A 13685-nucleotide genomic window follows, 5' to 3' on the forward strand; every position below is an offset into this window, starting at 1 on the left:
GTGATGTGGGTTTAGGTAATCAGGAAGAAATTAATTCCCATTTGACCCAGCTATTCCACTCCTGGGTATCTTCCCCAAAGAATTAAAAGAATCATACCACAGTGATATATGTGCACCCGTGTTTATAGCGGCACAGTTCTTAATAGCTAAAGCTTGGAAGCAGCCCAAGTGCCCATCAACTGGAAACTGGATAAAGAAGATATGGTTTTTTAGAAAATGGAGAACTACTCAGCCATAAAGAACAAGAAACTAGAGACATTTATAGCTAAATGGATGCACATTGAGGCCATACTCTTAAGTGAAAAAAATAGGACACACATGTGTAAATACCAAATAGTTTCTCTAGTGTGAGAAACTGAAAGTGTAAATAAGAATTAAAGTGATTAAGACAAATAATTGATCATTTGAAATAGGAAGAAAAGGTCAAAAGGGGTAGAGGAACTGGGAGGGGAAGGGGAAAGGAAAGAAGGAAAAGGAAAAATTATGAGAAAAGGAAAAAATGGAAACAAAGTCTTTGTAAATAGGGAAGGGTGAGGGGGTGAAGGGAGGGCAGGGAATGGGGAAAAAATAAGAATGAAGATGCATTATGTACAGGTAGAAGTACCCAATGATAAATGTAAATGTGTTGTATACCCAAAATGTACCAATAAAAGAATTTAAGCAATAAGTAAATAAATAAATGATACCTAACCTTCGCCTTACTAAAGGGAAAAAAACATTTACTTAGTGTTTTCAATGAAAGTATTTTTATTAGCAGCTATAAAATTATCATTTTACTTTAAAAGACTATGTGCTTCAGATCTATCTCTCTGTATTTTTATCTACAGATGAAATATGTCCACATAAAGATATAAAGACTTTTTAAAACCTGCAGCACATGATATGACCAAGAGTTCTCTTAGCGCTCGAAGTAGCAGGAATGAGTTTCAGATTGGTAACTGATAGTCTTCAAAAACACGGTACAAGATAAATTTTCTATTTCTCTCTGCTCAGAAACAGAAAAAAATCATTTCGTGTTATGTACAGACATGAAGTAATTGGATCATTGTCTAGATTCACAATGTGAAAAGTAGTTCCCCATCTTTTGATGCAGCATCTGGCCCTGAAGTATAAATACGCATTTGACATTAGCTTGGCCTTCACTCTCGTGCTCACTGGCTCACTCTCAGGATGTCTGGCAGTATGCAGTTGTGCCAGACAGTAGTCACCCATAAGTTCACTGGTGGGAAAAGCATTATAATAAAAGTGACTTCCAGATGCTGCAACTGTTCTCATTTTGCCATCACTAGAATCAGGGGTGTGGGTAGACTGTTGAGATCAAATGCAGACTAATTGTTCACCTCGTAAAAGGACAGTTAGTATATTTTGTATTGGATTCACACAGCAGACTTTTTCTTAGGTACATTTAAAGGATAGGCATTCTTTTTTGATTGTTTAATTTTACTGTTATCATTATTACTAGGGAACTAAGTTTTGCAGATTCCTAATCAAAGTATGGAGCCCACTGAAAAGCCACATCCACAGTATGTGTGAGAATGAGAGAAGAGAAAGAATGTTTGAAAGAATGAGACAGCATGGCCAGAAATGAGCTGGAAAAGTGACCAGGGCTAGGTTGTAAAGGGTCTTTATAGATCCATTTCCGTTCCTGGAATGAATAATTTAACCACTTGGTACTTCAGCAACAGGTCTGTGGAGTCTTTATGACTGTAACATGTAGAAGACAGAGTTCCTGCCATCTAGAAACATCATAAATAAGGCAGTGGGAGCAATGATTCAAAGCAGAAAAGGGGCACAATGTTTCACCAGCTCAAGAAATATGGAGACCTCTGCTTCAGTTCTGCTTTCAGTATTCCATGAAAATTGCTTGACATCTGTGATACATTGCCTAACAGGAGTCTGATAAAGTTTGGAAATAATACTGCTCACTTGTGTTCAATAGTACCTCACTGGCAGCAGACCTTTTTTAAGCTGTTTTTCCCTGTAGAAGTCCAGGCACTGGCCTTAGGTTATGAGGAAGAGGATAACAGGATGTGGCTCTGCCCTCAAGAGTAAAGACATCTGAGCTTAGATACAAGTTCCAGCAGAGTCAAACTATCCGAGGAGCTACTGAAGAATACTGATGAAACCTGTCAGAGTTAGTCTGGGAGGGGAAGAAGAAACCGTTGCTGCCAGGTCTTCTTGGAATATTAAGGCCTGGCTTGTGCTGGGCCTGGAAAGATGCTTAGGATTTAATCAGGCAGAAGAGAGCAGGAGATGAAAGGATAAACAGAGATGGGAATGTGCTTGATATATTCAGAGAAAATCGAGTATGTAGATGGATTTCCCTGGAGTAGGAGATTAGTTTAGGAGTGAACATCTCAAACATTTCAGTTTGCCAGGAATGCCCTTCTCCCTACCAATGCTTCAAGCCCTAGATTAGATGCCACCTCCCATCCAAAACCTTACCTGCCTCCCCGGGGCAGCTACTCATCCCTCCTGTGAACATGCTTGGCTTGCTTGTCTTATTTCTCCACAGCCTTTCTCTGTGTGGTAATTACATTTAGAATGTGCCTCCTTGGATTACTCAGAATTGGGACTGGGCCCTGTTCGTCCTTAAAGCCTAAGACCTAAGTGAGTGCCCAGTTTGGAAATGACCAGAAAAATAATAACCCATAAAATAAAATTTGGAGTCTGGAAATGAAGAACATGCTGAGAGATTGTTCCTGTGTTACTTAGAAAAGGTGATGGTTTCAAAACTAGATTGAAGTGTAAAATTTCTCAAAGGAGTATATCCTCTATAAATCAATGGAATTTGGATGACACCTAGGTGTTATAAAACTAAATATCTTAGGAGAATAAAAAGGGTTAGCTTGAATCTTAGACTCAAAGTATAGTCTTTATGTCTGCAATTTTATTGTCTGAATTTATAGCATGCTTTTGCCTATGCTAGCTGTTATTACATGCACATGAGAATCTAGCCAGTAGTGCTCTTTTACCAGTCAGAAGTCAGTATCTGATTATAAGCCCTAAGCACTGTAAAATTTAAGGATTTAAAAAAATACTATTTGATATGGTAGTTCATCAGTTTTACAAATACAGACTATTTTCTTAGGCTTTGCAGAAAATGAAAGGATTGGCATAGATATATTTTAAAACAGTAAAATAATGCATTTTATTTTGTGTGGCTTTTTTGTCTGACAATTAATTTGAAAACGAGAAATGTGGGGTTAAAAAAGACATTAACACTGCTTGATGGCTGTGGGTATAAGGATAAAGAGTTGAGGGAGGTTAGGGGTTTATATATGCAGACTTTGCTTGCTCATGTAGCCTAGCATCAATAACTTTCTCATTTTAAAAATACAAATAAAAGGAACTATTGGTATTTTGACTATTTTTTATATGCAGAGTGTTCAGTGCAAAATTCTTGACCTTATTAATATGATACTTTGTTTCTCAACCTTACATTTCACCTGTTGACAACAAAAACTGCATTACCGAGGACCTAAATTCCACCCACGGGTTTTTCCAGAATATTTGTAGGACTTTCTCAACAACTGAGAGCTGCCAACCCTGTTTTGGTATGTAGATCTCCCAGCTAGCCAGAAACAAAGGATAATTTAAAATCACTCCTGTATTGCATAACTGTGAGTTGACTCTGGTACAAACTTTTAACTAAAGTTTATGTCATATTATAACTTTCTTATAAAAGCAAATGAGCGAGATAATTAAAAGTTCATTGTTAACAGCTTTCTAGTCTACCAACCCTTTAGGTTTTTGAAGGGATGGGGTCTCGGTGAACAAGAAAATATTTTCATTATGTGAAGTTCCCCTTCAAATGAATGAATGAATGAATGAATGCAGTGTACTTTAAACTCTCTTTCTTGGATTGCCCTTGCCATAACTATATGAATTTATTCATACAGTAAACATTTGTTGAGGATTCTGTATGGCGAGCAGTAGAATAGTCCTTGGGGCACAAGGAAATCATAAACCTGCTTGGAAGGAGCTTTCTTACTGTGATGATACAAGGTAATAATATTCTAGAGGGGCGCCAAGGTACCACAGGACCATTTGGGAAAGACTCCTACCTAGACTAGGTAGAGCTGGAGGAACTACACGGGGCGATGTTTCTGCTCCATCTTAGGATGGGTTAGATGGGCAATGTGGGTAGGAGAGGAGAAAAATGTTACAAACAGGGAGAGGGAAGCAGGATATTTCATAGAACTACAAGTACACATTTGAAACTGCTGGCACCAATTGTTTGAAGACAGAAAATGAAGAGGTAGAGCAGAATTGGTAAATCGGTGTCAGATATGGAGTAGCTTTTATAATTTACCAAAAATATTAACCAACATCAAAGAATACTATTAAAGCATTCTGGAAATCCTTCTCCGCCTCCATATATTTTCCCCATTTAACTTTCACTTACAAAACGCAATATTTGCAGAGGTTTAAGTCCTAACGAAATAAACTCACACTTCATGTGCATTATTTTCATGGTTTTGCTTTCCTTCCAGCATGAGCCCAGTGGAGTTAAGATTAGTACTCAAAGTGCCTTTGGATGAAGTGCTTGGGAAGAGGCAGTAGACAGCCAGAAAGGTGGAATGTAGCAGGAAAATCCTAAAATGAGTCTTGGATGAGGTGAGGCATCCCGGTGCAGTGGAACTCGAAGGAGGCAGGAAGTACCTTGTCAGCATCCTTGGAGTTTTATCAGCCCACACCTCTTTTCTACATCCCATTTCCCCATTGTGCTATAGAAGGACATGCACCTATGGTGTCCATATTTTTCTATTATTCTGTGCAAAATATTTGGGCCCTTAACTGTTAGGTTTACAGGAAATTTCCACGATATATTTTTACAGTGAATAGAATATTTGAAATCAAGATGGTTTCTGTTGCTTTAATAAACCACTGGTGTGGAATAGCAGTATTTCATGATGTGAGTGGCTACAATTCTTTTTTGTGAAGTAACCTAAAATATCTGTCCTTGCTGGAAGAGACTATCAAAGTTAAAAATGGATGGAATTATAATTAGTTTTCCCAATAAGAAAAAAATTAATCCTGTATAGACAAAGGCTCTGGTTATAGTCTAAATTATTGTTCAGAACCAGTGCTCCTCATGAAGACAGAGTGAAGACAATCCCACCTCTCTGCCCTTTTTCCATTCTTAAAAATACAGATGGATGAGGGTACAGGCTTTAAGCAGTAGTGGATTTGACTTTTTGCTTTACCATTCATTACTTATTCTCTGATTTCATTAAGTTAACACTCTGAGATTGGTTTCCTTCTGCCTTTATTTTTTTGTTTTGTTTTGGTACCGGGTATCGAACTCGGGTCCTTCCGCTTGCAAGGCAGGCGGTGGCACCACTGAGGCACATCCCCAGCCCTCTTCTGCTTTTATTTTTAAAATAATACATTGAGAAATTTTGAGATAATATATGTAGAGCTTTGATACTTGTTTTGCATCATATGTGCCCAGCATGTGGTACATTCTCATATATAAAAACTTTGTTCATTTTATGGTATACCTTTTTCACATTTTTCTTTTTGTTTTTTCTTTTTTGCAGTACTGGGAATTGAAGTCAGAGCCTTTACACTGAGCCACATCCCCAGCCCTCCCTTTTTTTTTTTTTGGAGACTAGGCCCTTTGCACATTTGTCTGCTTTTAGCATGTGCTTTGTGGTTGTAAAACATAAGCACAATAATAAAGTATATATTATAATAAACTTTTTCTGTACATCAGTGTTATAAGCTAGATTAGAAAGTTTTATGAATGTATTTTACTAACATTAATGTATTCACAAGAAGTAAAATGTTAACATTGGCACACCAGACTTTTATAAAATCAATAAATGTAGTTTAAATATGTTTTTGAGTTTTAGTTTTATGTCATACTGTTTCTGTGTTGCATACTCTTTTGGGTGTTGGGGATGGGAGAAAGTGGGCAATTACTAATACAGCTGAAATACTGAACTTATTCTTTTACTGGTACTAAAAGATAACCCTGCCCAGATTAAGCCTTAGAGTTAGGTCTGGATCAGGCTTTACCTGTGACATTTCAAGAAGTTCCAGGAAGAACACCTTAGACCTCTTCAAAATAACCCTCCCTTTACATGTAGATGACCAAAAATCTAAACAGGTAAGGCTTTGTCTTTATGAAAGTTCAGAATATTATAGTGTTCCTCAGATGAGATTAAATTAACTCAATTCTTATTCTTTTTGCATTTGAAATTTTGCAAAATTTTCAGATCCTTTACTAAAACCTGATTTGTTAAGGATGAAAATTGAGACCTAGGCTGTCAGTGCCTAGCTCGAAAGAGATCCCTTCACTAAAAGGGAAATGCTAAATAAATTTTATTTGTTTCACCTACTATAATAATTTATAGATGATCATGAGATAGTCTAACTATACTCTTATAGTTAACTGTGTAATTGTATGATTATACAAGTATGACACCATATTCATTTTGTTAAGAAACAAAAACAAAGAAACAATGGCAAGGTAATGTCCTCTAAGCAACATTTACCTTTGGAAAGGAATGGAGCAACGGATTACAGTTAATGGCTAGGCAAATTTTTGCACTTGCACTTTGCACTTGTCGGCAGGAGCGGTGCCACTGAGCTAAATCCCCAGCCCAATTATTTTTAATTTTTAAAAAATAATTGGTGTTTTTAAAATGTACTTTTTTTAAGTAAGTTTTTTTTTTTATCATTGAGACAGGAAAAAATTTTATCCTGTAAGAAACATAGATCTATATTTGTGATAATCACTTTTGATATATTCAGTTTTTCAGTACTGTATCTGCTTTTGTTAAGACAGACCCATCACTTTGGACACAGAAACAATCCTCCCATACATCTTATTGACAAGCTGCTTGTAAGTATTCCGTTTACCCCAAAATAAGCAAACGTGATAAATGAATTCAGATATGAAGGTATAGAAATTAAGTTACTATTTAATTCATATATTTGCCATGATTCTTTGACAGTTTAAAATAATTCAGTATTGATGAGAATTTACAGTTTTACAAAGGGGCACACAAATGAGTACGTTTATAATTGCTCAGATGCTAATATTTTTAAAATGCAAGCATAACTGGTAAGTTTCTCGTTTCTTCATTAGTATTCACTCATTTTGATAGATAAAATATGAATTTTGCTCTTTTGAAACTACACTGAAGTATAGATGATTAAGTTAACTGATCTTACACAGTGTTAAGGATTATATCTCAGTAAACACTAGTCATCATTTGTTTAGACTTGTATAAATTTGTCTGTTTTATTTGCTTCATAATTGAGATTTCTGTGGTTTCCGATATTTTTTCAGTAATTTACCTTTAAAACTGATAACATGGAAAACCAAGTCCAGATATTCCAATTTTGTATTATTGATTTGCTACAAATGTTTATTGACTGAAGGAAAATACAATTTCAAGTATTATCTGTAGTTTAAAATACATTTAATTTAGAAATATAGCAGGAGTTAGATCATGAAACCACAAAAACTCTTTAAAAGTCTTTACAAAAGATGTGAAGTGGACTTATTGTAGAAAATGGCTTGTTCCAGAGAGATGCATCACTTGAGCACCACGTGTGGGAATGGGATGGGAAGACTGAGAGATGAGCAGTGAGAGAGAATTCTCAGAGCTAGAACATCTGGAATGGGAGCTACTGTGGGTCATAGCTCCAGAATCCAATTTTGAGGACCTGAACTAGTGATCACTGTTTTCATACCATCTGCCCTTCTTGCCAGACCAAGAGTGGCAGTTTCTAATAGAGTGTAAAGGTGGCAGAGTTGGGTTATAAACTTTTATTTTAGTATCATTGCTTGAAAATAGTCATTGTAAGCATTGCGTGTAGATGATTGAATTTAAAATGCAGATATACACAGATGTATATTTGCATTGTACTCAACATTTTTATTGTTAACCTGGCACATATGTCTTTAAAAATCAATTATTTTGGTATGCCTTGTGTCTAGATGCCCCCCGAAAGCCTCATGTAGTCCATAGGTGGGGCTTTTGCAGAAGTGGCTGAATCTAGAGTGTATGATTGATTCATGGTGCAATGCTAGGGTTAAGGGTGCTAGGAGTAAGAGTGGGTGACTACTGAATCAGTCCTCTGATTGGCTTGGCACTGCCCAAATCCCAGTAGCCTAGATAGAATATAAAGGGTCCAGAAAAAGCTGCAAAGGTCTCTTGCTTGCTTGCTTTGGTACCTTCTGCCCACCATGAAATGTTTCTGATGCCTGTCTGCCATGCCACTCTCCCTTGGACTATAGACTGAAACCTCTACAAACTAAATAAACCTTTCCTCCAGTGTCGGATTTTTGTCTCAGCAACAAGAATAATTAAGACAATGTTCAAAGAGATTCCATTTTCTACCTTTTGGGGGGGGGCCAGTACTGGGGATAGAACCCAGGACCTCACATATGCTAGGCAAGGCCGCTACCACTGAGTTCCCCCTGCCCTTTTTTTATGTTTTTATTTTGAGATTTGGTCTAAGTTTCCCAGACTGGCCTCAGACTTGTGATCCTTTTCCTCAGCCCCTGCCCCCACCCCCACCCCGGGTTGCTGGGGTTACAGGCATGCACCATAATGCCTGGATGGTTTAACCACTTAATGTTGATTTTATATGAGGTAAACAGCACATTTTATAAACTCTACTAGGAAATGGAAACAGTTTACAATTTTTTCTAAAATCATTAACTTTTACAGGATATTGGGCAATTACAAAATATTGATGTAAAATCTCTCCTAGAATTACCTTAATTCCATTTCCTGTTACTTTTGCAGAGAGAGAAGGAAATGTCAAAGTTTCAGTTTGAAACTAATTTTCTATCTAAAATCAAAACTGGAAGTGAGTTTTCCTGTGTACTAAATGCATTTGTGGTTAATCATGCCATTAAAGTTAATAAAATTCAATTGCTTAGAAGTAATACTTTAGTTAACCCTCCCTTCTTCATTTCATTGAAATGAAACAAATATCCAAAAATAATTTTATTTAATTTTGAATATCTTACTGAGTTTTGCAATAACCTTGCCTTCCTCACCACACTTGACTGCCTGGCTCTTGTATTGAAAATAGCCAGTGTTGTTAGACTCAAACATTGTGGGGAAGTGGGCTAGTCCATGTGGTTCTGGTGGAATGGCGAGAGGAAGAGCCAGCCTGACGTTTCAGGGTTGTATACAGGTGATCCCTGCAGTAGATCTTCTCTGTGTGGGTGGGTGAAAGCAGTGTGGTACTGATGACAGGGAGGAAGACCTGATGAGTCCCCTGACTTGGTTTTGTACAGTTTCATGGCAAAAATCCAATGATTAGATTAAAAAGTAGGAAAATATTTTCACCTAACTTGGAAATACTTCCATAATTAATGGGACTTCTGTTTAAAGTCTGAGACAAAGAGCAAATTCTGATTAAATGTGCTGCCTGAACATAGGTGTTCAGTATTTGTACTCTCCCAAAGTCCAGGGAAATGAAGTGAGGAGCAAATAGAGACTCTTAAGAAAAACAGGAGGAGAGAGGACATGACAGAATGAAAGATATGAACAGATCCCTGTAATAAATTATGGAAATTTCATTCATAATCTATTGAATTTTCAGCACAGTGGAGCCATAGTGGGAACAAGATGCCACTATTAAAAATAATTCTGTAAGCTGGACATGGTGGTGCATACCTGTAATACCAGCACTCAGGAGGCCGAGGCAGGAGGATTGCCATGAGTTCAAGGCCAGAGTGGGCTACATAGCAAGACCCTGTCTCGAAAAACCACAAATAAAAAAATATATAAATAATCTGTAGAAGTAAAAATTCCTAATACCACCCCTTAACTCTCCCCTGCACAGCTTTGGAGTGTTTTCTGGCCAGAAAACTCTCCCCAGGTAGAAGGACTCTTTTCTGAAAATATGACCCCACAAAAGAAATCTATACGCACTATATTTGGGGTCTCATAGTGAAATAGCTGACCACCCTACAGTGAAATTAACTAGGCAACAACCCCTCTCAGGCCCCCACACTTCCCATCTGAGTTTTAGTGCCTTCTTGTCGATTGAGAATCAGCAACCAAGGAGCATGAAACCTGTGTGGAATGTCTGCAATGCAAAGGTTAGAGCAAACCACATACCTGGAAAAAGAATCTAGGAAGAAATATCATCCAGGAATCCAAAGAAATGTTCTTCATTACTTGAGATCAGAAAATGGGGGATATTTATTAAACAAAAACAGGACTTTTTTATTTTAAGAAAGCTGTCAGAACATGCAAGCTCTTCGTTTGGAAACTAAAAGTATTATAGAAATAAATTCACTGTAATGACTGGTTAGCTCAAGATGAGAAATTTTTCGCAGAAAGTAAGATTTTCAAAAGAGATCGAAGAAAGGGAAAAAAGTTAAGAAAATCTCCACAAGGCTCAACATTTGAATAGTAGATGTTTCAGAAAAGGAATGAAGGAGGTTTTTTTGTTGCTGTTGTTGTTTTAAGAGAAAGATAGACTACATGATGTTTAATAACCAAATTGAGAGGGTTTATGTGCCTTGGATTAATAAGAATTAGTGATAGTTATTTTCTTTTTTGTTACTAGGACTCGAACTGAGGACCTTGCACTTGCCAGGTAGACACAGTGCCACTGACCTAAATCTCTGGTAATTATTTAAAAAATAAAGCAACTTAAGAGTTAAATCAACTGTTTATCCTGGGGCAAAAGGATTGCACAGGAAAGGATTTACAATCCACTTGGCTCCACTGTGATTGTATAGTATGAACACTAAATACTGATTGTAGTCCCCAAACTGTAGAACCAGATTAGTGAGGTGAAAGAAGGCAAGTACAGAAAGTGAATGCAGGTGGTGTAATAAGCCTTCTATTTAACAGGAAATCAATAGCATGCTTAGAAGACCAATAACGAAAGAAACTGCTCAAAAAGTTTAAAATATACACCTCTAAGGAGCAAGAGTCAGGTTGAGGAGTGTGGGCTGCTGTTTTTCCTGTTTAATTTTAAGATTTTTAGTACTGCTGCCTTTGGACCCCAGAAATCCCTGTATTAAACACTTGGTCCTGAGGGTAACGCTGTTGGGAGGTAGTGGAGATTTAAGAGGCAGGACTAGTGGAAAGTCATAGGTCACTGCAGTGGGGGAGCACCCTTGAACAAGACGGGGAGGTCCTGAGCTCTTCCTCTTTTTTTACTCCCTGGCCATGAGGTAAGCAGCTTTTGATTTTGCTCCATCCTGCACTCTCACTACCCCAGGCCCAAAACAACAGAGCCAATCAGCCATGGACTAGACTCGTGAAAATTGTGAGGAAAAATAAATCTTTTCTTTTTATAAGGTGATCATCTCAGGTATTTACTGTAGTAACTGCGCTAACCTGGGTTCCATCTGATTAAAACTATAAGCATCTTTTAGTTTCATTAAAACCTTAGAAGACAAAGTTCTGTTTTAACAGAGCCTACCACGTAGCTTAGACACAATACATGAATGTCACAGTATAAGGGATGTAAACTGCACAGCTGGGTAGTTTGAGGGTGGCTGACTGCATCTTCTACTCGGTTTTGGCCTCATGATCAAATGTCCTGTACAGTCACCAGAGCCCTGCACTTTCCTTAATGCTCAGCTGTTTGTGTTCTGAATTTTTTTTTTTTTTTTTGGTACCAGGGATCAAACTCAGGACCTCATGCTTGCCAGGCAGGTGCTGTGTGGCTGAGCTAAATCCCCAGCCCTTGAAATTCTTGATAAGTTAGGGACAGGGAACCCCACAAGTCAGTTTGGCCCTGAGCCCTGCAACTTATGTATCGAGGACTGCTTGTGATATATACATTATTTGAATTCTGGCCTGAGGTTGCTACTCCTTCCTTTGACCCTGACCTTCTCATGGCCTGTTGTTTTCTCCACGCAGACATGAAGCAGGCTAAAAGGCTTGGAGTAAACTGACATCTCTGTCATAGGATTTGAAAGTCCTGTGTTGCACAACATCCTAGAAAGGTGTTCCAGCATCTTTCTTGGGTTAATCCTGTATCCTTTTTAAAGAAGACATCTGCCATGAGAAAAGTTTGTTTTAAATTCTGAACCATGTGCTAAGTAAAATAGTTTCCACAGGAAAGAATGTAAGTGCGTGGGTTAGAAGAAAGAAGTTTACATTGTTGTCCAGATTGGGAAGTCCAGATTGGTTACATCACGGTGAACCTCAAGTGTAAAGGGACCCTGTCCTCCCCCTCAAACAGGAAGGATACCCCAGGATTAAAACCTGACCTCTGACAGCTCAGGCCTCACCTGACTTCCTAGTATAAGCATCACTGCCCACAGGTAGTTCTCATTCCCTGGCTGGCCACCCCACGGCAGTCTGCACAGGAAGCTCACAAGCCTGGTGTGCTGCTCTGGAGGGGTCTCGGCAGCCCCCTTTCCACATGGGCAGAATGAACTGTGGTCTTGTTGGTGCAGAACTTCACGATCCTGGACCAGACTGGCAAAGACCTCTGCGTAGGGGTGGGATGTCAAGATGTCATTCAAGCTTCACAGGGCCTCAGCTCGCTGAGTCATGTGGGAGAGGACGGGCACCGCCAGATGATGGCTTGTTGCCATCAAGGGAGGAGACTGGTTTTCTGGTTTGTCTAGTAAATTGATTTTTAAAGGTAGTTACCAAAGAGGAGACTGACTGAGAAATGTCTAGAGCAATGATAGTGTCGCAGAAGTCAATGCCTACCCCCAACAATAGATTTGAAAGGCACTACTCATTTGGGTGCATGTGTTCTGTGTTAATTCTTAAGTTACTGTGTTAGTAGCTTTCCATTGCTTTGACAAAATACTTGGCTTGTGGTTTCAGAAGTTGCAGTGCAGGGTTGGCTAGCTCCATTGTGTAGGCCTGTGGAGAGCAGTACATCATGGTAGAGAATACAGCAGAGGAAAACCATTCACCAGCTCACAACTAGGAAGAGAGGAGAGAGAGGACAAGAGAAGTGGCTGGGGATAAGATGCAGTCCCCAAGGATATGCCCCCGTGACCCTCTCCCTTCCCCCCAACAGCCTGTTCAGCAATAGGCTCCTCAGTGGATTAATCTGTTGATAAATTAGCACCCTTACTGTCCAGTCACTTCTCAAAAGCCCATCAGCACCAAGCCCTCTAAACCATGAGGCTTTGGGGGGTCATTATAGATCCCAACCATGACAGTTACATTATTTAAAGCTACATCTCATTTACTCATTAAATTTAAGGTGGCAGTGTCCTAGAGATAGCTATGTATAGGGTAAGGAAATGTGTGGCATAAATGAAACTTATTTTCTTTTTCACATTTTGGATAAAACAGTTTGTAAAAGGTGAAAGCACTGCAGTGACTATTGAAGCATGTGTGAAGCACTAGGAAAGGCTGATGGCACCACGGGAGGCCTTCGCCCTCCCTGCCCCACCTCGCTGTCTGTACCAGCACTTCTTGATACCCCTTGGGGCTGGGCCCTTCCTTGGGTGAGACACTGGGATACAGGGTGTGGAGCACGGTGACCTCTGTCTCTGTCATTGGAAGCGCACAGCCAGGGAGGGATGAGTGCTACACACATATAAAGGGATGTGAGCGCCGAGTTCAGGGCATTGTGAGGGTATAAAAGGAAAAGCGAATTTATGTCGAGTTCAGGACAAATCTTTTTGAGGAAGTGACTTAGAAGATGAAACCTGAGTGATGTGTAAGGAAAAAGAAATGCAAGCACCGGAAACGAGTATGAGAAAG

The 13685-nt window shown here is 38.8% G+C and overlaps 1 protein-coding gene across 9 annotated transcripts in view; it reads left to right on the top strand.

Annotated features, from left to right (window-relative positions):
- Window positions 1-13685, top strand: part of Garem1 (GRB2 associated regulator of MAPK1 subtype 1) — a 227351-nt gene that overhangs the window by 111810 nt on the left and 101856 nt on the right. Inside the window, exons 1-3 of one of the 9 annotated variants that reach the window (XM_087193658.1) lie at window positions 541-6118; window positions 6796-6856; window positions 10558-10618. The exons of 4 other annotated variants lie outside the window; for them this stretch is intronic. The gene's annotated coding sequence lies outside the window, so the exon portion shown is untranslated. Of the gene's footprint in view, window positions 1-540; window positions 6119-6795; window positions 6857-10557; window positions 10619-13685 lie in introns of those variants that run through there. 4 more of the 9 variants (XM_087193666.1, XM_087193667.1, XM_087193669.1 and 1 more) reach the window with 4 other exon arrangements.

The sequence above is a fragment of the Heterocephalus glaber genome, unplaced genomic scaffold (assembly GCF_053883595.1).
Source record: "Heterocephalus glaber isolate CG9 unplaced genomic scaffold, H.glaber_assembly_v1.0 deba00000331, whole genome shotgun sequence".
Classification (NCBI taxonomy): domain Eukaryota; kingdom Metazoa; phylum Chordata; class Mammalia; order Rodentia; family Bathyergidae; genus Heterocephalus; species Heterocephalus glaber.